This window comes from Lemur catta, chromosome 6, assembly GCF_020740605.2.
Source record: "Lemur catta isolate mLemCat1 chromosome 6, mLemCat1.pri, whole genome shotgun sequence".
NCBI lineage: Eukaryota > Metazoa > Chordata > Mammalia > Primates > Lemuridae > Lemur > Lemur catta.
This window is the reverse complement of record NC_059133.1, coordinates 43,612,903-43,636,739: the sequence shown is the minus strand read 5'-3', so window position 1 is coordinate 43,636,739 and position 23,837 is coordinate 43,612,903. Positions and strand designations below refer to the sequence as shown.

The window sequence follows — 23,837 nt, the reverse complement described above, 5'->3', positions numbered from 1 at the left end:
CACTATGCTAAGCCATATTCTGTGCTTCTACTGCAGCCCTCTCATAGCAGTGAGAACCTTGCCCTTCTGTGGGGAGTGATTTTGAGGGAGAGACTATTAGCCAGAAATTTCTGTAAGAGTCTGTTATTCAAGATGCAGTTGAGGTATTTCCTCTTCTGTGCAACTTTTCTAAGTGCCCTGGACAGAGTTAATTACTCCTTCTGTGTCTTGACACCTGTGAATAATTCCATTGTATTCTATCTACATTAAATCTAGGTATCTATATTACATGATCTGTCTGTATCTTTCTTTGCTAGGCTGTGTTGTCAAGGTTTGGAGAACACTCCCATATTCTGATACAGTTCTTGGCCCATGATAGATAATAAATATTTACTGAAAGAATAAATAATCCATCTGGATTGATTGAACATCCTATTTTCTGGCAAACATGTTGTCATTGTGCCCTTTTATCACTAATGTCCACTGAAAACCATGCCAGAAACTACTAAATGCTTTTGCTAGTTACTGGGAGTCAATACTATGTAGTTATTAGGAGAGTGGTCACAGTTTCTGGGTTCAAAGAAATAAGTTTCTCAATTTCTGTGTACTTCAGTTTATTTGCCTGTAAAATAGAGATAATAATAATATCTACCATAGTGGTGTAAATATTAAATGAATACATCTAAAGTGCTAGCTCAATGCCCTACATATTTTCTTGTACTGAATCTGTTTTTCATCTTTATGGCGACCACTGCCTGCTATAATAGCATTAGAACCCATGAATGAAAATCAAAGTAAGATGACAAATCTAGCTAGTTTTAAAATATTTAGCACTTTGAAGCTCTGTGTATATGAACACGTTCTGAAATTTTCTCCATGGACAATAATGGATTATGGCATTTAGATAATAAAGTGGGAGAAGTACTGTTTTCAGTGTTACATACCTACTAAAATACTGTACTCTTTAAATATAAGATATCCAAATTCTTTTAAACATGTGGAAATATATTGAATGGCAGTGTCAATATTCATGCTTTTCTCTCCTTAAGAAGGGTTTTATGCAGCCCATCAATAAGTTTGGTATTTGGCATGATATCTTCTCATTTGGGAACCTGCTCTATGTCATTCTTCCTTCAGAGATTTGTGTGCTAAGGGAAGGGAAACCTCCTTCATTCATTCAGCAGTTAATGAGTACTTGTTCATGTGCCTAGACATTTCAGATACAAGGGAGAATGAGACAATTGTTTTCCTCAAGGGACCATTATCTCTTCATCATTTCAGTAATATTAAAATTAGATGTTCTAGCAGAATGTATATATACTCTTGGCCCCAGAATTCCATTTGTAAGGTTTTATAAATGGAATAGAAATATGCACAGAAATTTATGTACAAGGTGTTCAAACCACTAACAATAAAAGCAATAAAAAGGTATCGGTTTTAGTACATCCATTATATTTTCAGAGTTTCAATTAGAAAAACATGATATTACTTATTAAAATTTTATCTTAAAAATTCTGAACTGATGGATTTACATGGAGATGAGTAGAGGGTTAAGTTAGTTGTTGAATTCCATGATCCATGGTTTCTGATTAAAAAGTGGAGGAAAAAAAAGAATTCCATGATCCATTACAAAGGATCTGGATTAGAGCCCCAGTTTCACCACTTAAAAAAAAAATTTTTGTTTTTTAATTTTCTTTTTTAAAATAGAGATAGGGTCTCGCTGTTGCCCAGACTGGTCTCGAACTTCTGGGCTCAAGTGATCCTCCTGCAGCCTTCCACAGTGCTAGCGTTACAGGCGTGAGCTATGGCGCCCAGGCATCACTTTTTACATGTACGACTTTGGCGAGTTGGTTGTTTAAAATCCTGTAAATCTCAGTTTGGTTTTTTTCATATACAACATGAACATAAACGCTATGAAGTTCGTTTTGAATCGTGAAGATAATGTACGTAACTTAAAAAAAAATAACTCAGTAAATATTTGCCGTTTTTATTGCTACTATTTTTCCTCATGTCCTCTCTTTAATGAATTTTCTGCACAATATTAATCCAGACAGTCTAAACCAGGGTCAGTATTTTATTTGATCTGACAACTCCCATTACTTTGTAATAGCCATCTAGAGGTTTTTAGGCCTTTTCCAGACTCCACAGAGCTGTCACCCTTTATCCATGTCTGCCAGTTTTGAATGAGGAGAAATGTATCTTGGGTTTGCTGTCATTGCTATAAACTTTCTTTTGTCTCTTTATATACATCCTCTCTCCTTGTTCTCTTTTGGGTTTCATGTACTTTTTGTTCTTGAACCTTATTTTGATAGGAGTCTGTTAGCTCCATTTTGTTTTTTAAGGATTTTGGCTTTTACTGTTGTTATTTCATAGCATAAATTACTCTTCATAACAGGGTAGTAATTCAGAGCTAGCCTTAGGTCCTTTTTAGCACTGTTTCTTCTAGGCTTCTCATAAAACACAAATATAGCTAGTTTGTAAGGCTGACTTGGACATGTCTTATTTAAGAAGAGTTTAATTTTGCGTGAACTTTCTCCTCTTATTCCCCTGAATAGAAAGCTCCTGCTATGTTTAATATAAGGTAAGCAAATGCAAAAGAACTTTTTCCTAAGGGACATGGTCCTTTTATAAGGTGGGTGGATTGTGAGCAGAAAAAAATTTTGGGGGGTTAATTGGCATAATATTAAATTCATGGTGTTTAGGTATATGTTCTGAGGGTATGCAGTGAATAACAACCAATATACATACTGTACTTCATGGTTAATGAAATAGCCGTTAGCACTTACACAAAAATGGTTTTACTGTATAACATATCCTAGGTATTACATAGAAGTGAACTTCTTGACACTATAAAAAGCTTTTACCTTTCTTCATGACATTTTCTACATCACTAAGTCTAGGGTATTTATAAATTATCATAAATCAAAACTTTATATTAAAAGGAATACAAACAATTGGGTTTTAAAATCCCCTGCCTTAGATTTAGTATTTTTTGTCATTTTAAATCCAGAAATAATGCCATATGGTATACTTTATTTCAACTTATTTGAAGGGCAAGATGAAGATGTCTTTTTTGTTGGTGTTGTTTTTGTGAATTTTCCATCTGACTTTATTTCCACGTATACTTTCTTTTTTAAAAAAACAAAACACTTTCTTTGGGGATGACAAATATCAGTATTAGGAAATCCAGTTATACAAAAAATAGTACATCTAGTCTGGGGGTAGATATATTTATTTTTGGTAACATACATTAAGTGACACTAATTAACACAATAACTATAAGGTAACTAACATGAAACCACAGAACTGTAAGTCTGCCACAGCTGCATGGACTGGGGCCTTTCTGGCTTAGCACATTTTCAAAAAACTGGATGCCCACCCCAGCGGTATGCCAGTGAAATCTGTTAAGGAATTAAGGTCTGAGGTAGTGACTCACCAGAGTACCTTGCAGCTGACGGATGATAGGTTAGTTACAAGTTAGTTACAAAGTAGTTACAGCCTGATTCACAAAAGTTACCAACTTTTCTCTTTCTAGAAAGAAGCAAGAAGTTATTAAGGAATTGAAGATCTTTTTATGTCATCACTTAGCTTGGAATCAGAATATAGATTTCCTTGGTTAAGTTGCTTAACTCTCAAGGCCTCAGCTGCTTCTGTGCTATATAACATAGCTCTGATGCGTGATTTGTCATGAACCTTAAAATTATATGACTTCCCATCCCTCCAATCTCTACCAAATTTTTTCTGTGACTTTTTATTACATGGGATGTAGATTAAATACTAATATACATTTCCAAATGCTTGCTTCTTATTTTCTAAATTTTATTCTGAAAAGACTATAACTTTCTTTTTAAAAAAAGCTGTACTTGATTTTACTCAGATTGTTTATTTATTTATTAAAACATGGTTTCAACTCTGTATGGTAATTGGCTCGAAACTCTCAAAAAACCCCAAATTTAGTCCCCCAGTTTACCCTCCCCGTAAACCGTATACCACATTTATACTGACAAGTAATAAAATTAACAGATTTGAGCTTTAGTATTCTAGACACTGGAAAAAGCATTACTGAACTATAAGATAGACCTGCAGAGAAATCTGGCAGAGGAAGAAGAGGTGTATCAGCCTGTGACAATCAGGCACTGGTTTATTATGCACTGTTTTAACAGAGAATTGAATAGTTTTGCTGTTTAGATGTTTCACCGAGTTATTAGTTAAAACAAAAGAGGAGTATATATGGCCTTTTGGAAGAATTTAAAAATTTTTTACCTTAAAATGACTCTTGGGGGGAGCTCCCTTGGTTCTAGACTCTCAAGTGAAAATCCCCTGCTGGGAAGAAAGCTGTTGAGAGAGTATGTAAGTTGGTTTCAGCCTTGCTGGAATAATTTGTTAACTCAGTAAGAGCTACTCCCTGCATGTAGTTATTTTCCTGTGTCACTGCTTCTCCTTGACAGTGTTCCTTTGAAATGAATCTAAAATTGCCTAGATATTTCTCACTTTCTAAATTAGGGAAATGATTATGCATAATTTATAAAAGTAAAGTTTCTAAGACTTCCCAGGATTAATCCAATGGTTGAAAATGAACAATACTTTTTGTGTTTTTTGGGGAGATTGAAAATTGTCCCTTTTTTTTTCCTCCTTGGGGTTGGGGCAGGTGAGAATGAATGTTGCCCCTACCTGGTATGTCAGTCAGAATTCTTGGAGATAGTAAAAATCAATTCAAATATATATTTTAAGAGAATATTGGGTGGAGCTCAGTGGCTCATCAAATTGTTGAGAAGGTTAGAGAATCAGATTCAGGGCTAAGCAGCCAGAAACAATGCCCCAAATCACATTGCACAATGATTCCCATGAGGATGCCAGTACCATCTAGAGACAGACAGACAGACGCCACAGCCTGCCCCAGCGACACTGCTGGCTCTGGATGACTCTAAATACTGCCACCTCTGCCCCAAACTTGACCTTGCTGAAATTGCTCCACCGTTAGTGTGAAAATGAGTTTCCTCTGCTCTCTGCTTCTCCTGCTCTCTAGTTTACCATTCCTAGTCTGGGCTGCACATGTGTATTTGGCTAAGCACATGTTCTAGATGTATAGGAGATGTGGGAAAGTGTTTAACCTTCTGAAATCATAAGACAGGGGAAGTTTAAGCACACAAAAAGAGTGATAGATGTTCAATGTACCTGATGCTTTGGCTATAATATTTGTTGAGCCTTCACTATGTGCCAGACACTATGCTGAATGTTTTTACAATAATATCTGTGTCATCCTCATAACAAACTAACTGGTTTCATTTTAGAGATGAAAAAAATAGGCCAAGAGAAAGTAATCTCTCACGATCATATGGTTCGTCATAGCAGAGTTGGGATATAAACTCTGAGCTATGACTCCGAAGCCTCATAACTGCTGTATTAAGCCTACTAATTTAATGTTTTTTCCCCTGAATATATTAGCTCAGAATTCTGTAAAGGAATCTATTGGAGTCCGGTAAGTTTATCAAGATCTTGTGTATGGTGTGTTTATGTGTTTAGGCATTTATTTTTATTTCTTTCCTGTTGATAGTTTATTATTTCAAAATATTAAGGGGGTATAAATATTTTTGTTACATGGATAACTTTTACAATGCTTAAGCCAGGACTATTAGTGTGCCTGTCACCCGAATTGTGTTCATTGTACCAGTTAGATAGGTTTTTAACCCATCCTCTCCTCCCCTCTGCTTGATTTCCAGCGACTTTTACTTCTCTCTGTGGCCATGTGTGCCCATCAATTAGTTCCAAATTATTAGAAAGTACGTGTAATATTTGGTTTTTCTTTCCTGAGATACTTCACTTGGGATAATGGTCTCTAGTTCCATCCAAACTGCTGCAAAGTATATTAATTCATTTCTTTTTATGGCTGAGTAGTACTCCATGGTGTATATATACACCACGTTTTGTTAATCCACTCAGGTATTGATGAGCACTTAGGTTGATTCTACATCTTTGCGATTGTGCATTGCACTGCAGTTAAACATTCGATTGCATGTGTCTTTTTTATAAAATGACTTCTTTTCCTTTGTGTAGATACCCAGTAGTGGGTTGAACGGCAAGTCTATATTTATTTCTTTGAGGAATCTTCCATACTGTTTTCCGTAGAGATTGTAGTAATTTACAGTCCCACCAACAGTGTATAAGCATTCCTTTCTCTTTTCATCCATGCCAGCATCTTTTGTTTTTTGACTTTTTAATAATAGCCAGTCTGACAGTGGTAAGGTGATATCTCATTATGGTTTCAATTTGCATTTCCCTGTTGATTAGTGATGTTGAGCATTTTTTCATACGTGTTGGCCATTTGAATTTATTTATCAATTCCAGGAGTTTATTGTCAGAGTCTTTGGGATTTTCTAGATATATGATCATATTGTCAGCAAAAGTGATAGTTTGACCTCCTCTTTCCCGATTTGGATACCCTTTATTTCTTTCTCTTGCCTGATTGCTCTGGCTAACACTTCCAGAACTATGTTGAACACAAGTGGTGACAGTAGGCACCATTGTCTTGTTCCAGTTCTTAGGGAGAATGCTTTCAGCTTTTCCCCTTTCAGTATGATATTAGCTATGAATTTGTCATATATGGCTTTTATAATTTTGAGGTGTTCCTTCTATGCCTAGTTTGTTGAGGATTTTTATCATGAAAGGGTGCTGGATTTTGTTGAATGTTTTTTCTGCATCTATTGAGATGATCATGTGGTTTTTGTGTTTGTTTCTGTTTATGTGATGAATCACATTTATTAATTTTGTTGCATACCTGGGATGAAGCCCACTTGGTCATAGTGTATTATTTTTTTTTTTTTGATGTGCTGTTGAATTCGGTTTGCTAGTATTTTGTTGAAGAGTTTTGCTTCTATATTCCTAAGGGATATTGGTCTATAATTTTCTTTTTTTGTTGTGTCCTTTCCATGTCTCGGCATTTTTAAAGAAAATTGAAAGTTTATGGCTTTAATTTGCTTTAATTTTATCTGTTTTCAACTGATGATTGAATAATTTCTGATTCTTTTTCTCATTTTGTGACTATTTTTGTAATTCACTTTGCCACAGGCTGCAGCCTTACAAAATGCTTTCTTTCTGAATATTAGTGCTTGGAAACTGAGTATAGGAGAGACAGGCTGACATGAAGGACAGGGGAGATAGAGTGTCTAAGACTGAAGGAGAAAGGGAGAAACATCACATACACACCCACATCCACATAACTGGAGAGGAAGGACGGACAATACGTATGGAAAAAAAGGGACAAACATACATATGTTATCCTTCAAGCAGCATTTTTTACATTTTTTGTTTCTTATAATGGTAGGTTGAAAAACAAACTCTCTCCCCTTCTGCTTTAGGAAAGTCGTTGAAGTCTTCTTTTTTTTGAAGCTTGAATCAGTGCTTTCCCTAAACAGTAAGTTTTAAGCCTGTCTACCAGTTTGCATTTTAAATTGACTTATATGTCTCTAGTTTGAATCTAAAAAAAAATGTGTAATATCTAGGAGTAATAAACAAGAGCTGTTATTTAACTTGGGAAGTATCCAACTTGGTTTGGGGAGAAAATCATAAAGACAAACCCCTATAGTTTCTATGATGTCAACTAAGCTAGAGTATTTCTTCATAAACCACATCTCTTGTTAATTATTCTTTTAGTAGAAGTCTGTCCTGCAGATTTTTCTGTGCTTCCAAAATAGCACTTTATAATAATGTTTTTATTCACTTGTGCCTCTGGGACTAAATGGGCAGCTATAATTTTTATAAAAGTGAGTAGATGGAGTGCCCTTCCACACACACACTCTTGTAGACTGTAAATGAGGGCTGGGTGCTAGAGAAATGCTTGATGTAAGAGAAATGTTCATGAAATTAAAAGTGATTTTTGTTCTCTTTAATATTAAATTTTCAGTATTGAGTATACTATTCTTTTTGTCCTTACCCCCATCTGATCTTTCCTAGTATATAAATTTTAATAACATTACACTGAGAACTGTTATTTCTTCATGAATTTTTTGCTTTTGGTCCAATGCAAGCTGTATAAAATGGATTTTTGCATAAATGCAGTTGATGTTATATATGTACTCTTGTATCCCACTATTTTACTTTGAGATTTATGCCTCTTGTACACACGGTTTTAGTGAACCAGCAGGCCTCAAATGAGCAGTAGTTCTTTTATTGAGCTACTAGGTGGAACACAGGGTGTTGGCATGTACAGGTTTAGCATCCCTAATCCAAAAATCTGAAATCCGACATGCTCCAAAATTTGAAAGTTTTTGAGCACCAGCATGATGCCATGGTAGGAAATTCCATACCTGACCTCATACATGGGCTGCGGTCAAAATGCAGACACATAACACACAGTTGATTCAGTGTCCCCATGGGAAAAAAGACTCTCCCAACCCCTTTCAGCTGTAATATATACAATATATCTTTCTTTTCTTTTCTTTTCTTTTCTTTTTTTTTTTTTTTGAGGTAGGGATCTCACTATATCGCCCAGGCCAGTCTCCTGGCCTCAAGTGATCCTCCTGCCTCAGTCTCCCAAGTAGCTAAGACTAAGGTGCAAGCCACTGTACCCAGCTGCAATATATCTTTTCTGTGCACAGAATGATGGTGGTGCCAAACAACTACAGTTTGTCTATGTGGGTGGCTGAGATAGTGTTACCTTGGCTTTTTGATGGGTCAGTGTGTATAAACTTTGTTTCATGCACAAAATTATTAAAAATAATTATTAAAAATGTGTAAAATTGTGTAAAATTACCTTCAGTCTATATGTTATGGCATATATGAGACTAGATACAATCCTCAATATATCTCATTATGTATATGCATATATTCCAAAATCTGAAATCTGAAACACTTCTGGTCACAAGCATTTCAGATGAGGGATACCTGTATACATTTTCTTATTTTTCCAGGGCATTAACTAATGGTGAATCAATCATCTATATATGAAATGCCATGCTGGGCCAGAACAGTGTTCTAGCTAACTTAGACTGGCCAAAAGAGCTGCACCGAGAAAATAGGTTACTTACTGGATTTCTGCCATTCCTAAAGGGTGCATGGGCCATTTCTAATTTCCCTTAACTTATACACTCACTCAGAATTCATGCATTCATTTAAACTCTTCAGTATTGTAATCTGTTCTGATTCATGTATCATGTTATATGTGTATTAAGGTAAAATGTCTATTATAGATTTGTTGGAATTGGTAATTCTGGGGGAAAATACCATTTATAATGTGAACTTCGATTCTTTCCTTGCTCATAAGCTACTTCAATTTCTTTATATCAGTAAAATCTAAAATGATTTCACAGGTTTTCTCCCCACTCTCAATATCTGTTCTTTTATTTCTAATATGGCAAATGTGTGAGGTTTGTCTTGTTTGTCTTCTTAGCCTTTTTTCTACATTGCATTTAAACATAGAATATTCAGAAAGTTCTTGATGTATAAGGAAGGGGGCACATGTTAGGGAGGATGATTGAATTTGTTTGAATTATCTTTGTAGATTTCAGGAGAGAAAATATTTAACAGCAATAGTTCAGAGAAAATAGGTATATCTTGTCTTGAGTGTTTTGGGATATGGATTTATTGAAGGCCTTCTCATGAGACATGAATTCTGTTTCTCAGTTTGCTGGAAACTGGTTGAAGACATTGGTCCTTCTTTCATTGTCCTTTGTACAGTTCCTACCATGAGAAATTACTGTTTGGTTGTGGGGAAAAATTATCTCTATATTCCTATACATTGCTGAAAAATATTTAGAGCCTACCAGAACTACTAAAGAATGAAGATGGTGTTTTTTAAGGAGGGATTTTGAAAAAAAAATCGTTTTTTTTGCTTGGCTTCTAGTTTTGAAGTTATAGATTATCCTCTAGAACAGCAGTCTCTAACCTTTTTAGCACTAGGGAGCGGTTTCATGGAAGACAATTTTTCCAGACGAGTTGGGGAGGAGGCGGAGCTCAGGCGGTGATGTGAGTGATGGGGCTGTAAATACAGATGGAGCTTCCCTGGCTGGCCCACCGCTCACCTCCTGCTGTGCGGCCCCCCAGCTCTTCCTAACTTGCACAGAAGACACAGATGTGGGGTGGGGAGTGGAGCTCTGCAGCCTGGTCTCTAACAGGCTGCACACCTGTACATGGCCTGGTGGTTGGGGACCACAGCAAAATAAAGGGTCTGAGGAGTGCTTCATAAAAATTCCTTCCGCTTCTGAGGAAGTTAATGCAGTGAGGTGACAGTGTCACATATGAAGATGGCATCTTCAAGAAGAGGCTATCAAAAAACTGAGGTGTTTCGGTATTCAAGTAAGTCAACCCCCTGGGATGGTATCAAAGGCAAACTTGCTTTAATACCAAGGTGCTCTTCATAATGAATATTTGGTGTATTGTATGAAAATTCTTGAAAAACAATAAAGCCGCAGACTCTGATGATGTTTAGATTTGTATATGTCTTTTGTACATAATGTTGAAGAAATAAAGAAAACTCACTCTGGAAGTTTTTACCTTGTTGTTCTTAGTAGAATCACAGTTAAGATGTAATGTTTTGTTTTACTAAAAAATACATTTTCATATCATGGCCTAGAATGTGAATGGCATGTTTTTATACAAAACACAAATATTTAAATGACAGTAGTTCATACTGTGTATGAGTGTATGCAAGAGGAAGGAAGGGAAGGAGAGAAAGATGAGATAGATACACACTGGTTATAGAGAGATTGTGTATATAGGCCTGGAGGAGTCTGGGCCCGTTTCTCTGCTCCCCCTCCCCTCCCAGGCTCTGTTAAAAAAGAAAAAGAGAGAGTTTGTGTATATGGTAAAGTTTCAAGAAATAATGCATACTCTGTATGCTGTGCACTTCCAGCTCCTTAAAATGCAAAGCAAAACAAAGCAAATATTGAAATCAATGTTGTGGGTGATACCCGCAACATTGATTTCAAAACCATACAGACCTTTTTTGGTCTGTTGGCTTATTAAAAAAACAAAACAAAAAAACATACAGACCATCCATTTTCTTTATGTAGTCTTTGTTGTTGTTGTTTTTTTTTTTTTTGATACAGAATCTTACTCTGTTGCCCTTGGCAGAGTGCAGTGGGGTCATCATAGCTCACTACAACTTCAAACTCCTGGGCTCTAGTGATGGACTTGCCTCAGCCTCCCTGAGTAACTGGTACTACGGGCGCACATCACCACGCCCAGCTAATTTTTCTGTTTTTCGTAGAGACAGGTTCTCGCTCTTGCTCAGGCTGGTCTCGAACTCCTGAGCTCAAGCAATCCTCCAGCCTAGGCTTCCCAGAGTGTTAGGATTACAGGCGTGAGCCACTGCACCCGGCCTATGTAGTCTTAATTATAGATCTGCACACAAAATGTTTGGTTGCTGAGAAACACTGAAATCCTATGATTTTGAAAAATATATATTATAATTGATGTCTCAAGAGAGTGTATATCCTCTCTTTTCTCCCTGTTCCTTGCCTTTGTCATTCTTTTTTATTTCAAAATATTAAGGGGGTACAAAAGTTTTAGGTTACATAGATCACTTTTGTAATGCTTGAGTCCTGGCTATAGGTGTGCCCGTCATCCACATAGTGTTCATTGTACCCATTAGGTGGATTTTTGTCCCACCTCTCCACCCCCATCCCCGCTGATTGATTTCCACTGAGTTTTACTTCCCTGTGTGCACACGTGTGCTCATTGGTTAGTTCCAATATAATAGTGAGTATATGTGTTGTTTTGTTTTTCCATTTTTGTGTTACTTCACTTAGGAGAATGGTCTCCACTTCCATCCAGATTGTTGCAAAACCCTTCATGATTCTTAACCATCAATGTGCAATGAACTGAGACTGTGAGGGAGGTTTTTTGTTTTTGTTTTTTTTGGTACCATAAACTTAACCAAGTGGTATGAGCTTTTTTTTTAATGTGAATTTTTCCTGAAAATTCTCACATCACAAGTATTTAGAAAACTAGCATCTGTATATAGTCCTTTGTGAATATTAAATCAATCTATTGAGTTTTTCCTCTATGTAAATCAGTAAGTTGTATTTATGTTTAAATAGCATGTGTTTTAGTTATGGGAATAATTTGTTCCAAGAAATTTTCACTTTCTCCAAATAATTGAGGACATTAGTATAGCAAGGCCACATAATGTGTCCTGCTAGTTAAGGAATTACCTTGATTATTTTAGAATACAGTAGATAGGTTACTTTTGCTGTATGATAGGCAGTAGTTGTATCTAATAGTACTGTAATAATTCAGTTTACAATTTAGAAAGAAAATATTCCTACACAATATTTTCTAATTAATGACACATTAAAAATCAGATTCTGTTAAGTATGAAGAACTAAAGTCCATCAGTGTTAACTGATAGTGTCAGGAACTAAGGTATTCCACATGAAAGGATTTTTCAGAAAATGAAAATTAGGAATCATAACGCTAAAAATTGTATTATAAATTATAAAAATTGCTTTAAAAATGCTTTCACATATGTATAGATATATTAATATATATAAAGAGAGATAAGAGAGAAAAATATTTTATATATTCAGAAAAGTACAGAAACTTTTAGTAAACACCTATGTATCAACTCTATTAAACCCTAACATTTCTTCCCTGACTTCTCTAAGTGTATGGATGTGGTCAGTCATTTAGAGATGATTTAGATTAATCATTAAGAATGGAAAGCCAGTTACTGTGCTGTGCTGTGACTAGCTTGCTCAATTCTCTTAGATCTAAGTGTAGCATATTCTTTGGATCCATCCCTTAATGCCACAGGCTTCCCCTTTTGTCTTCTTGTCTAAAGCAAGCAAGAATAGAGCAAAATTTTAAAAAATTAATTAATTTTTAGAGATGTGGTCTTGCTATGTTGCCCAGGCTGGACTCAAACTCCTAGGCTCAAATAATCCTCCCGGCGCAGCCTTCCCTAGTAGCTGGGAGTACAGTTGTGCACCACCATGCCTGGCTTAGAGCAGATTTTTTAAATGAGCAGCCTGTGTTTATATGTTACTCCTATGAGGCAAATGCAGGATTTGTGACCAATAATTTTATTCCAGGTTATTGCAGATTATAATAGTGAAAAAGACAAAATGAGATTTGAAATCCTGGAGCTATCTCTGGTTTGGATAAGTTATTTAACTGTCATGTGCTTTGTTAATACCTTTCCCATAGAGAAGTTCTGAGAATTAAGTGAGCTAATATAAATATGTAGCACATAGAAGTTGTTCAATAAAGGTAACTTTAATATTAACTAGTTGTCGTTCAAGTAGTTGAACTTGCTAAAGTCTGATTTCTAGATGAGTGGGAGCATTTCTACACAAAATATTCAAGGCTTCTTTCCACCACTCCCCCACCCCCCGTCCAGTCAAGGCAGATTTTAGCATTAAATTTCATCATGCATCTTTTGGAACCCCTGCTAATTGTTCTCATTGTAATCTTGATTTATTTTTATACCTAAGGTCTGATAGGCACATAAGTGCTTTATGAACCTTAAACTAAGTGAAAATAGATGTTCAGATGAAAGGTATGTGGAGAAGTCAGTTTGGGGGCAATTCTAGAGAACTGTTGCCAGAACTGGTATCTTTGTTTTGGTCTTCAGGGACTATTAAATGATGATCACTGAGTCATACTTGCTGTTTTCTCTGTTCCTTGACTATCTCTTTTAAGAACCTGAAGTTTGCCCAGCCGTAGGATGTTTAAAAGGCCGAGGAGGCCTTAGCCCAGAGGGAGTTTGTTTATTTAAGGAAAAAATAATTAAGTTCAAACATACTACCATGTCATAGCTAGTTTAGTCATGTTAAGAGTTAGTGAGTTCTTTTGATTCTTTTCTGGTGGGCATGGGACCTAAAGGGTAATGGATAATGTTGAACTAAACTTTTCCTGAGATTACTGGGAACTTCATAACGTAATCCCAAACAAATCCCTAAAGAAGTAGGAAGAAAGGGAATGTCATTTATTTTGCTAGGTGGTGTTTTTTAATGGGACTCATGTAATTCACATCTTCCACCACTTATTTCTAGAGTTATGGTATAGATGATTTAAAATCAAACTCCCTCCCCCAAAAAAACCCCTCAAAAACCATACTACAGTAGATACATCTTCATTAATTCTTTGAATTTGGGAACATAAGAATCTTGTAAAAGGGATAGTATATTCTCTGTAGATGTTTAGACATAAAGGTCTGAAAATTGATATTTTTGAAGATTATAGTCTCCAAAATTTATAATTTATTTTTCCTTATATATTCTCTGCCAGATAAAGAAAACAGCGAGATATTTTAGTCCTGCCCAGGGTGCTAGGGCAGATCTCTTTGATGAGATGACTTATGAAAAAACTAAGTCCTGGGCTGGGCGCGGTGGCTCACGCCTGTAATTGTAGCACTCTGGGAGGTCAAGGTGGGAGGATCGCTTGAGCTCAGGAGTTCGAGACCAGCCTGAGCAAGAGCGAGACCCCGTCTCTACTTAAAAAAAAGAAAGAAAGAATTAGCCAGGAACTACTAAAAATAGAAAAAATTAGCCAGGTGTAGTGGCGCAGGCCTATAGTCCCAGCTACTCGGGAGGCTGAGGCAGTTGGATTGCTTGAGCCCAGGAGTTTGAGGTTGCTGTGAGCTAGGCTGACGCCATGGCAGTCTAGCCCAGGTGACAGAGGAGACTCTGTCTCAAAAAAAAGAAAAAAAAATTATTCAAAATGTGCAGGTTAAGGACTTCCCATCTATGTCTTCCCCTTTTCTCTCATGCCTCCCAGTCACCCCTTGCCCACTACCATCTCTACTTTTTTTCCCAGACTGTAAATGGCACTTAGGAATTGCAGGGTGCTGCTGAGTGAAAGCATTGAGGACTGATGAGGTCTGGTCCTGTGGGACAATAGCCTATCTTCTATCCCTTCCACCCTACCCTCAGCCCTGTTAATAATGTTTTTTATTAGAAGGTTGCTCAAGAAGTAGTTTGATAGTTCTCTCTGGTCACGACAATTTAGGTAATTGTCCTTAAAGATTTTATGTTTTTTTGTTATAATATGTTCAAGAATAACTTTCTTGATAATTGCACCTTTATTTCAGAAATGACCATTAAGAAGTAGATGCCCAGATTCAAAAGTGATGAAACAGTCCATTTGTCATAAAGTAAGATGCAGCTGTGGCGTTTCAACCAGATTAGTAAGTGTGGCCAAATCTTTTTTAAAACTTTATAGTTATTTTATTTACTTTGAAAAACATTTAATAAAAAATATGGTAGACATTTAAAAAGGTCACCTTTTATTTTTGGTTTTACTTTGTAGTACAAATTCTAGCATATAGCTCTATGTTTGTACTATACACCTTTTTTTAAGAATCATAAAGAGAATATAGAATCACAACTGTAGAGAAAATATATGGAAAAGAGTCATTATATTGCCACAAACACAAATATCGAAATACAGCTACTCATAATTTTTGGATGTTTGTTTTTTCCTTTCAATCATTGTTCTATCTATTTTTTAAAAACATAATTTTGATCATAACGTTTTAAAGAGTCGGTGTCTGGCTAGCTTTTAAAATTAAATATGTTTCAGATGTTCTCCCTGGGATTAAAAATGTACTCTTTGAGTATGGAATTTCTTATTGGGGTGGTAAAAATATTATGGAATTAGATGGGAGTGAAACTTTGTGAATATGTTAAAAAACACTGTTTAAAGGAATGAATTTTTAGATTATGTGAATTACACCAAAAAAAAAGTATTCTTCAGAATATTAAGTCTTGGAGAGAGTGAAGCCCACTTGATTTATTGGTGTTCTAGAATATGAAAATGTGCCACACATCATTATGTACTTAGCAAAAATGATTTGATGTTCAGTTAGTAGAATGATAAGTATTTCTGTAATAATAAAAGTAATAAATTTTATAAGTATTTTTATAAAAAGTACTTTTATTATTAGAGACCTGTCTCTTAAGCTTTGGTAATATCAAATGTCATAATATTTTGAATGTCGCATGTTAGCATTTTGTAGTTTTTTATTTTTAAGAGACTCTTTTGAAACTAACATTTTAACTTTCTACCTGAAATTTTTTTAGGAACAAAATTTTATCTGTTTTTCTCAGAAGAGAATTCCACAAGGTAAGAAATTGTTAATATAGTAATACAACAAATAATAGTTGAATACAGGCTTAATTGCTCTTGAGTTTTAAAAAAATCTTTTCCCATGTGTTTATTTCATATCTTTGGTTGATTATTACAAGATTCTCATAAATTTATTAGGTACTCTTTTACTACCTCAGAATTTACTATGTGAGTGACTTGAGGGAGTAGGGAGTTCATAGAAGCTATCTCAGGGGATTTAAATTAAAGGAGATTGTTTAGCTATGTTACCATCTGAATGCCTATATTTACTTTAAAAGTAGAATGCTTCTTACCAGGTAGATAACAAAAAATTAATATATATATAAAGGTGCCACTATATATATATTTAAATTCCTGAATGATCATCTTTACAATGGATTTTGAGTCATCATTAATTTATATTGTTATATTTAGATTTCTGAAAGGTGAAATGTTCAAATGAGTTGATTACTTGAAATCAATTGTTTGGCAGCTTTAAGGAGTTACTTTGGTTAAAATTTCTCAGGAACTTTTTGGGATAGGTAGTAGTGATCACTAATTAATTCAGTCTGTCAACTGGAAATGCTTATAAAGTGAATTATTCAGATCAATAACTCTATTTCTTATTTATTTTTCCTTTTCAATATCTCATATCCTGAGGAGAACATGCATTTTCAAACACACCTTTTTACCTTATTTTTGAAACTGTTGTAGATTTAGATAATCGGGTCAGTTTTTATCCTTGTCACTGAAAATAAAGGATTAAAGTAAAGGGACCCACTAGCTGAGGAGGAGAAGGGAAGAGCAAATCATCCAAGGTTTTTTCTTTTCAAGTTGCTTGTAAAACTTTTTTCCCTTATTTTTTTCTTCTATACTTCTAGGAGGTTAAAGAAGGGGTCCTGAAAGTTGGGTGTAACACTGCCTAATCTTCCAGGGCACTGCTCACAGGCAGTGAAGCAGTACTCCAGGAGAAATCCAGATCCTTCCTTTTTTGGACCACAGTGCCTAAAGCAAAAGCAGAAATTTCAAAAAATTTAATCTCAATGAATTTATTATGTCTTTGTCCCTGTTCTCTTGGCAAATGAAATCTAAGTCTTCTGTGTTAATACAATGTATGATACACACTGATAAATGGATCACAGTGTTTGGTACCCTTAGGACTGCCTGTAAGTGTTTGATATATATTTATTTTTTAAATGCCCTGCCTACGAAAAAGACTAAAAATATAAAAGGATATATATTTATTTGTATAGGTACCCAGAAGCTTTCATAATTTTTTATTTTTAGAGTAAAAAATACCAAGGGAAGATTAATTCACATTTATATAGTATTTCCCTGCTACATAATTAGAAGTATCAAAAGGACAGTGACAACTTAAAAAAAATAGTTGTACAGTTTCAAAAAATGATTGAAATGGTAATTTTATGTTATGTATTATATTTAACCATGATTTGTTTTAATTTTTGGTTAATTATTTATTAGGAAAGAGGATGATTTCATCTGACAAATCAGTTTTTAACCTCAAGTACAGAAGTGTTAATATATCCCTCAATTTCTGTCATACCTATCACGACTGGTTTATTAAGGGACCTTTCTTCTATCCCTTTTATATTCATTTCCTATATAAATGACCTTTTAATGTGTTTGATGTATATTCTTTTGTTTGTCCTACAAAAGGTTTTATTATTTTGTGTGCCTGTATTTTAATTTATATAAAAGATAATACACGCATAGAAAAAGAGAATATGCTACCCTAAACCATGCTAATAATTACTTAAGAAACCTACAGAGAATAAAACACTCTTCTTGACCATAACAAGCCTTAGAATAAAAGGATTTGACATGTATAAATATAAAATCTAATTCTTATACTCTGCTCCATTGTCCTCCTCCTCCTTTTTCCCCCCAAGATCTGGCCATGTTGCCGAGCATTCATCCAGTTTGTTTTGTCTAAATGGTACCTTGTACTCCAGGTTGATGTTTATGAAAATGAGGCTGTTAAATGTAAAATTCCTTAAATGTGTGAGGCACACTGAAATGGGCATTGAAGAAAAGGCCAATTTGTGCTTGTTTTTTTATATCAGAATTGAAGTTAAAGAATGTGAATTAGGTGCTGTGGAAGTTTAGAGTTAGAGAAAGAAATACAAATATCTGTTTAGAAGGCTGCCTATCTAACAGTTTGTCGGAACAGTCAGAGAAAAGGATGATGGAACCTAAGAAAAACATGTGTTTTTCTTCTAGAAATAATGTATTAAAAATGCTTAGGTATCAGTGTTAGTCCACAAAAACTTACTAGTTGAAAGATAATACCAGTAATACAGAACATTCCTGTTACCTATTACTTACTAATGTCTATATTATATTATATTGGAACATTCATCTTATTTCTCCTGCTACTTCCTTGAAGTAGAACATGTTCTTTGAATCCCCATTGCTGAATCTAACATGGAGTCAGAACTGAATAATTACCGATACAAATGTAGGATTCTAAATCCGGGGTACAGAAGCACAATTTCCTCTATAGTGGTACAGTATCAGAAGGAGCATCTTCTGTCTGATCCCCTCACTAGAAATTATCAGAGAGTGGGAACTTTAGAAGCTATAAGTCTATTGTTATGGTATTCCCAGTAATAGTGAAGAGAAGAGAGACAGAGAGCCTCTTATGAAAGGATGGATTTGGCCCTGACATTAAGTAGGGGATAATGACAGCAGTCCTCTGATCTGGGAAGGTCTCCCATCAGTGGGAAGAGTTAAAGGTACCTTGTTGGAAGCAGTTTCTTTAAGTGTAAGGTGAGCATCTTAGGGGCACTTAGTTCTGGGGGTTAGGAGGAAATGTGGAACTGATTCAGTAGTGGAATAGAAAAATGGAAGTGTCTTGGTCTGTTTGTGCTGCTGTAACAAAATACCACAGACTGTGTAATTTATAAAGAACATAAATTTATTTCTCCCATTTCTGGAGGCTCAGAAGTCTGAGATCAAGGTGCTAGGAGGTTTTGTTGTCTGATGAGGGTTCCATCCTCTGGAGGGAAAGAATACTGTGTCCACACATGGTAGAAGGTAGAATGGCAAGTGAGTACTAACACTGAGTGAAACTTCTTTTATAAAGGCCTTAATCCTATTTATGAGGAATGAACCCTCATGACCTAAACATCTCTTAAAGTCCTCACCTCTTAATACTATCACATTGGCCATTAAATTTCCACACCCAAATTTTGGAGGGACACATTCAAACCATAGCAGGAAAGGAATTCATATGTCCGCTAAATTTAAGCCAAGGCTGAGGCTTTTTGAAAGAAATAGTTATTTGTATATTAACACTCAAATATTTATAAGATCTTTGGTGGGAAGACTAGAAACTCTTGAAATTGGTATTTGACTTGTTATTCCATGCATTGTTGAATACTTCCCCCATCCTTTTTAAAAAATAATAATTCAGAGAAGTAGACATTAGGTAACAGTCCCTTTCTCCAGTTTCTGTAATTTTTGAGTCTTTTGTATGGCACAATAATTTCATTATTCTCACTTTAATATGTTACCACATCACTGCGTAAGTAGAACAGATAGTATTCTCAGTTTACAAATTAGGAAACTGGTAGTAGCATTGGCTTTAGGTTCTTTTCACTAATCTATACTGCTACTCTGCCAACTGATAGTTTACCTTATACAGAAGATGTAATTAGTAGGATAGTCTTAACTTGAAAGTTCTAACCAGGAAGAACTCATAGCCTGAGAAGTTTAAAAAACACACATACACAAAAATACAAGCAATGAATAATGTAGGTGATATTCATTTAACCTTAAGATTCACTAAAGGAACATTTATTAAATTATATGGATTTGGTCCACTTTTGTTATATAGAAAAGTATTAAATAAATATTTACAATTTAGAACAAATGCTATAAACTTAGGTATTTTTAGTTTTGAGCATGCCTGTTTACTTTCCTTAAAGGTTAGGTGTCTGGTTTTGATAGATGGGAGATTAGAATTCTTTTGTGGATATGAAACAAGCAGTTTGATCTCACATATTTCAAAATATAGTAATCCCTCCCCTCAAATTGTTTATAGTGTAAAAATCAGGTATACTGGATTATAAACCAGTATCTTTTATTCTGAGAGGCTTAATTTGGTTTAGACCCAGCTCTAATGGTATAAGCAGAGATCTAGATTGGTTTTGAGTAATCCAGTGCTATTCTAGGTCATTCTAGGTCTGGAGGGTCTTCAGATAAACTAACCACTGGGTTTCAATACCTGGCTTACATTTGAGCCTGTGAAAAGATGGTGAGAGATTTCACATGTATGTGGTAGAATAAAGGAATGCAGACTGATAGTCTATTTAATACCTTGGAGTTATGGGACTCTGAAATTTAGCAGTGTTTTTGTTGTTCAAAATTAGGCTATAATATTAATATTAAAAAGACACAGGTCTTTTGACTTTGATTTCTTATTCTATGTTAAGGCTTCAGGTATTACAGTTCAATTTAACTAAAGTTGAACTTTATCCACAAAAATGTGGGTATGTTTATAGTTTTATAAAAGACAATCCTTTAGGTACCTTTTTGTTTCATGTTCCCCTCTTAGAGTTCCATGTGAGCTGGCTTGATTTTATTTTTTCAGCTACTTGCTTTTAGATTAAAAAAAAAATTTAGAATAGGTGGAAACTCAACACAAATTGCTGCCGCAGAACAAAAGTGCTGATCAAGTTAAATCAACCCCTGTAATGTGTATTGAAAGGAAAACCTCTCCTCTCTCCCCCAATTTGAAGAACAAGCATTTTCCCTGCCAAGAAGGACTGACTTTAAATGCACCAGCTGTCCATATTAGGAGCATAGGGTTGCTAAGGTAACTATGGCTGTTTGGAGAAGAATGCAGCTGAGAGGGCAAGTTCTTGATGTGTGAGCCGAGGGAAGGAATGTGGTGTGATTGTGCATCATTTCTCCTAATCACATGCTCACAAAGTGCTGTGTGGGCAGCATGTAGAAACTACAAGCAGTGGAGCTTGTGTGTGGTTAAAATAATTTATTTTCATGTGAACCAGGCTTACAGTTCAGATGAAAAATGTCTACCTTGTGTGTGTGTGGGGGGGGGGGTTAAGGGGGGAGCTTGCTTTGATGGTAGATGAAATGGGAATGAGTTTATTTTGCTTTATGGACACATACTTTCACTGTTTTTTTAGAAAACTATATATCTTGGGATAAGTATTGTCTTTCTAATTCATACTGTTCAGTCATACATACAATGTTAATAGTTCCTTAAGTAAATGATGTGTTTCTTGTAATTGTGTATTTCTCTGGCACTTTAATTTCAGAATTATTTGGAAAGTCCTAAAAAGATGTTGTCTACTTAGTGTATTTCTTCCCTTTTTAAAAAAAGTTCTCTTTTCAAGGGAGATCTTATCTTAATGCATTGAGTGCTTCTTTCTTGAAGCATCCAAAGATAGGTCCTGGCATATCCTACAAGTAAGTGGCCTATTTGGTAAAAATGATTGAAGGACAGTGAGAAGGATCAAACTAATATCCCACTTAACCTGAGACCTACTTAGATTTTACCATGGCGTCATTGCTAATACTTGAAATGAGATCTAGATACAGGTATTGATATAGACACTTATTGAACCATGTGTTGTTTTTGTTTTTTGTCCTTGTTTCCAAATCCCTACAATAATGTGTTGATCTTAAATGAGGGCATAAATGTGTAATATACTTAAGATGTGAAGTACTTGGTACAGTGGCAGCCCTGTATTACATTAGCATCATATTATCTTTTCATAATCAGTCTACTCACTTTGGCGTGATTGTTCTTTAATTGATTAATTTGTAAAATATGGAGGGAAATTAAAGGTTTGAAATAATTTGATCTCTGAATTCAGTTGATTATTTGGCATTTCTTATGTATACCTTGATAACTTTGGGGTGGCATTCTCTAACTTGCCCCCTCCCACCAATACAGCGGAATATAATTGGTTTACATACATACCTCACAACAGTCCTTCATTTTAGTATAGTTAAATATATGCTTTTTTTCCCTTTATAGTTTATCTTAAGAAATCCTTTCCTAACTGGAGGTCATAGAGATATTCTTCCTTATATTAGCCACTAAAAGCTTTATGGTTTTGCCTTTCATATTTAGTACTTAAATCTCCTAGAAAATGGTATTTTTAAGAGTGAGAGGTTAGGGATACTTCATTTTTTTCATATGGATAATTGTTATTCCAGTACTGTTCATTGAAGTAGTCCTTCATTTTCTCCCTGATCTGCAAAGCTCCCTATGCCATAAATCAAGTTTTCATATATGGGTAGTTTTGTTTTGGTACTCTCTTCTGTATCATTGGTCTGTTTGTCTACCCCTGAACCGTATTGTACTCTTTAGACATCTGCAGATATTCATAGTTTTGGGTCTTTTTGTCTTGTTCTTGATCACAAAAGAAATGCTTTCAACTTTCACCATTAAGAATGATACTTGTTCAGTAGATTTTTTTTTAAAGACACCCTTTACCGAGTTAAGGAAGTTTCATTCTATTTTTGTTTGCTGAAAGTTTTGTTTTGTTTGTTTTTTAAATTGTAAATGGATTTTGAGTTATATTTAAAGGCTTTCCATTTCCTAACTCTAGAGATGATCAAATTTTTTTTTTCATTATCTGTTGATGTGATCAGTTACATTGACATGCAATTTAGGCTAACCAACCATTCCTGGGATAAACCCAATTTAGATTTTCTTTTTTTTATAAATCTCTGGATTTGGTTTGCTTATATTTTGTTTAGGATTTTTACTTCTATTTTATGAGTCAGATTGGCCTGTAATTTTCTTTTCTCATATTGTCCTGGCTAGATTTTTAAAAACCTTTCTTTTTTAATGAGGTTTTTTAAAAAACATTTTTAATTGTGGTAAAGTACACATCAGATTTACCATTTTACTCATTTTGAAGTGTACAGTTCAGTAGCGTTATGTATATTGTTGCACAGCCAATCTCCAGAACTTTTAATCTTGCAAAGATGAGACTGTGTACCCATTAAACAATTTCCCATTTCTTCTTGCCCCCAACTTCTGGCAACCATCATTCTTTTATGTTTTTATGAGTTTGACTACTCTAGGTACCTCAAATAAGTAAAGTTATACAGTATTTGTCTTTGTGTGATTAGCTTATTTCACTTAGCATAATGTCTGCAAGTTTTGTCCATGTTGTAGCATATTGCAGATTTTCCTTCCTTTTAAAGGCTGATTAATATTCCATTGTATGTATATACTACATTTTGCTTATTGGTTCACCCACTGATGGACACCTTGGTTGCTTCTAACTTTTGGCTATTGTGAACAATGCTGCTATGAACATGGGTAGGCAGATATCTCTTCAAGATCTTGCCTTCAGTTCTTTTGGATATATATCCAGAAGTGGAATTACTACATCATATGGTAATTTCTATTTTTAATTTGTGGAGGAATTACCGTACTGTTTTCCACAGCAACTGCACCAGCAGTACATGAGGGTTCCAGTTTCTCCACATCCTCACCAACATTTGTTATTTTCTGTTTTATTGATAGCAGCCATCCTACTGGGCATGAGATAGTATCTCATTGTGGTTTTGACTTGCATTTCCCCAATGGTTAGTGATGTTGAACTTCTTTTCATATGCTTGTTCACCATTCATGTATGTATCTTCTTTATAGAAGTGTCTATTCAAGTCCTTTGCCCATTTTTTAATTGGCTTATTTGTTCTTGTTTGTTTGTTTTTGGTTGCTGAGTTGTACCAGTTCTATATATATACTCTGGATATTAACCCCTTATCAGACACATGATTTATAAGTATTTTCTTCCATA

General features: G+C 35.0%; 1 protein-coding gene across 2 annotated transcripts in view; it reads left to right on the top strand.

Moving 5' to 3' along the window:
* The window catches only part of FRS2 (fibroblast growth factor receptor substrate 2), an 89,924-nt gene that overhangs the window by 30,796 nt on the left and 35,291 nt on the right, over positions 1-23,837 (top strand). For both annotated transcript variants that reach the window (XM_045553386.1, XM_045553387.1), the window contains exons 2-3: positions 15,008-15,103; positions 15,999-16,041. The gene's annotated coding sequence lies outside the window, so the exon portion shown is untranslated. The remainder of the gene's footprint in view (positions 1-15,007; positions 15,104-15,998; positions 16,042-23,837) is intronic.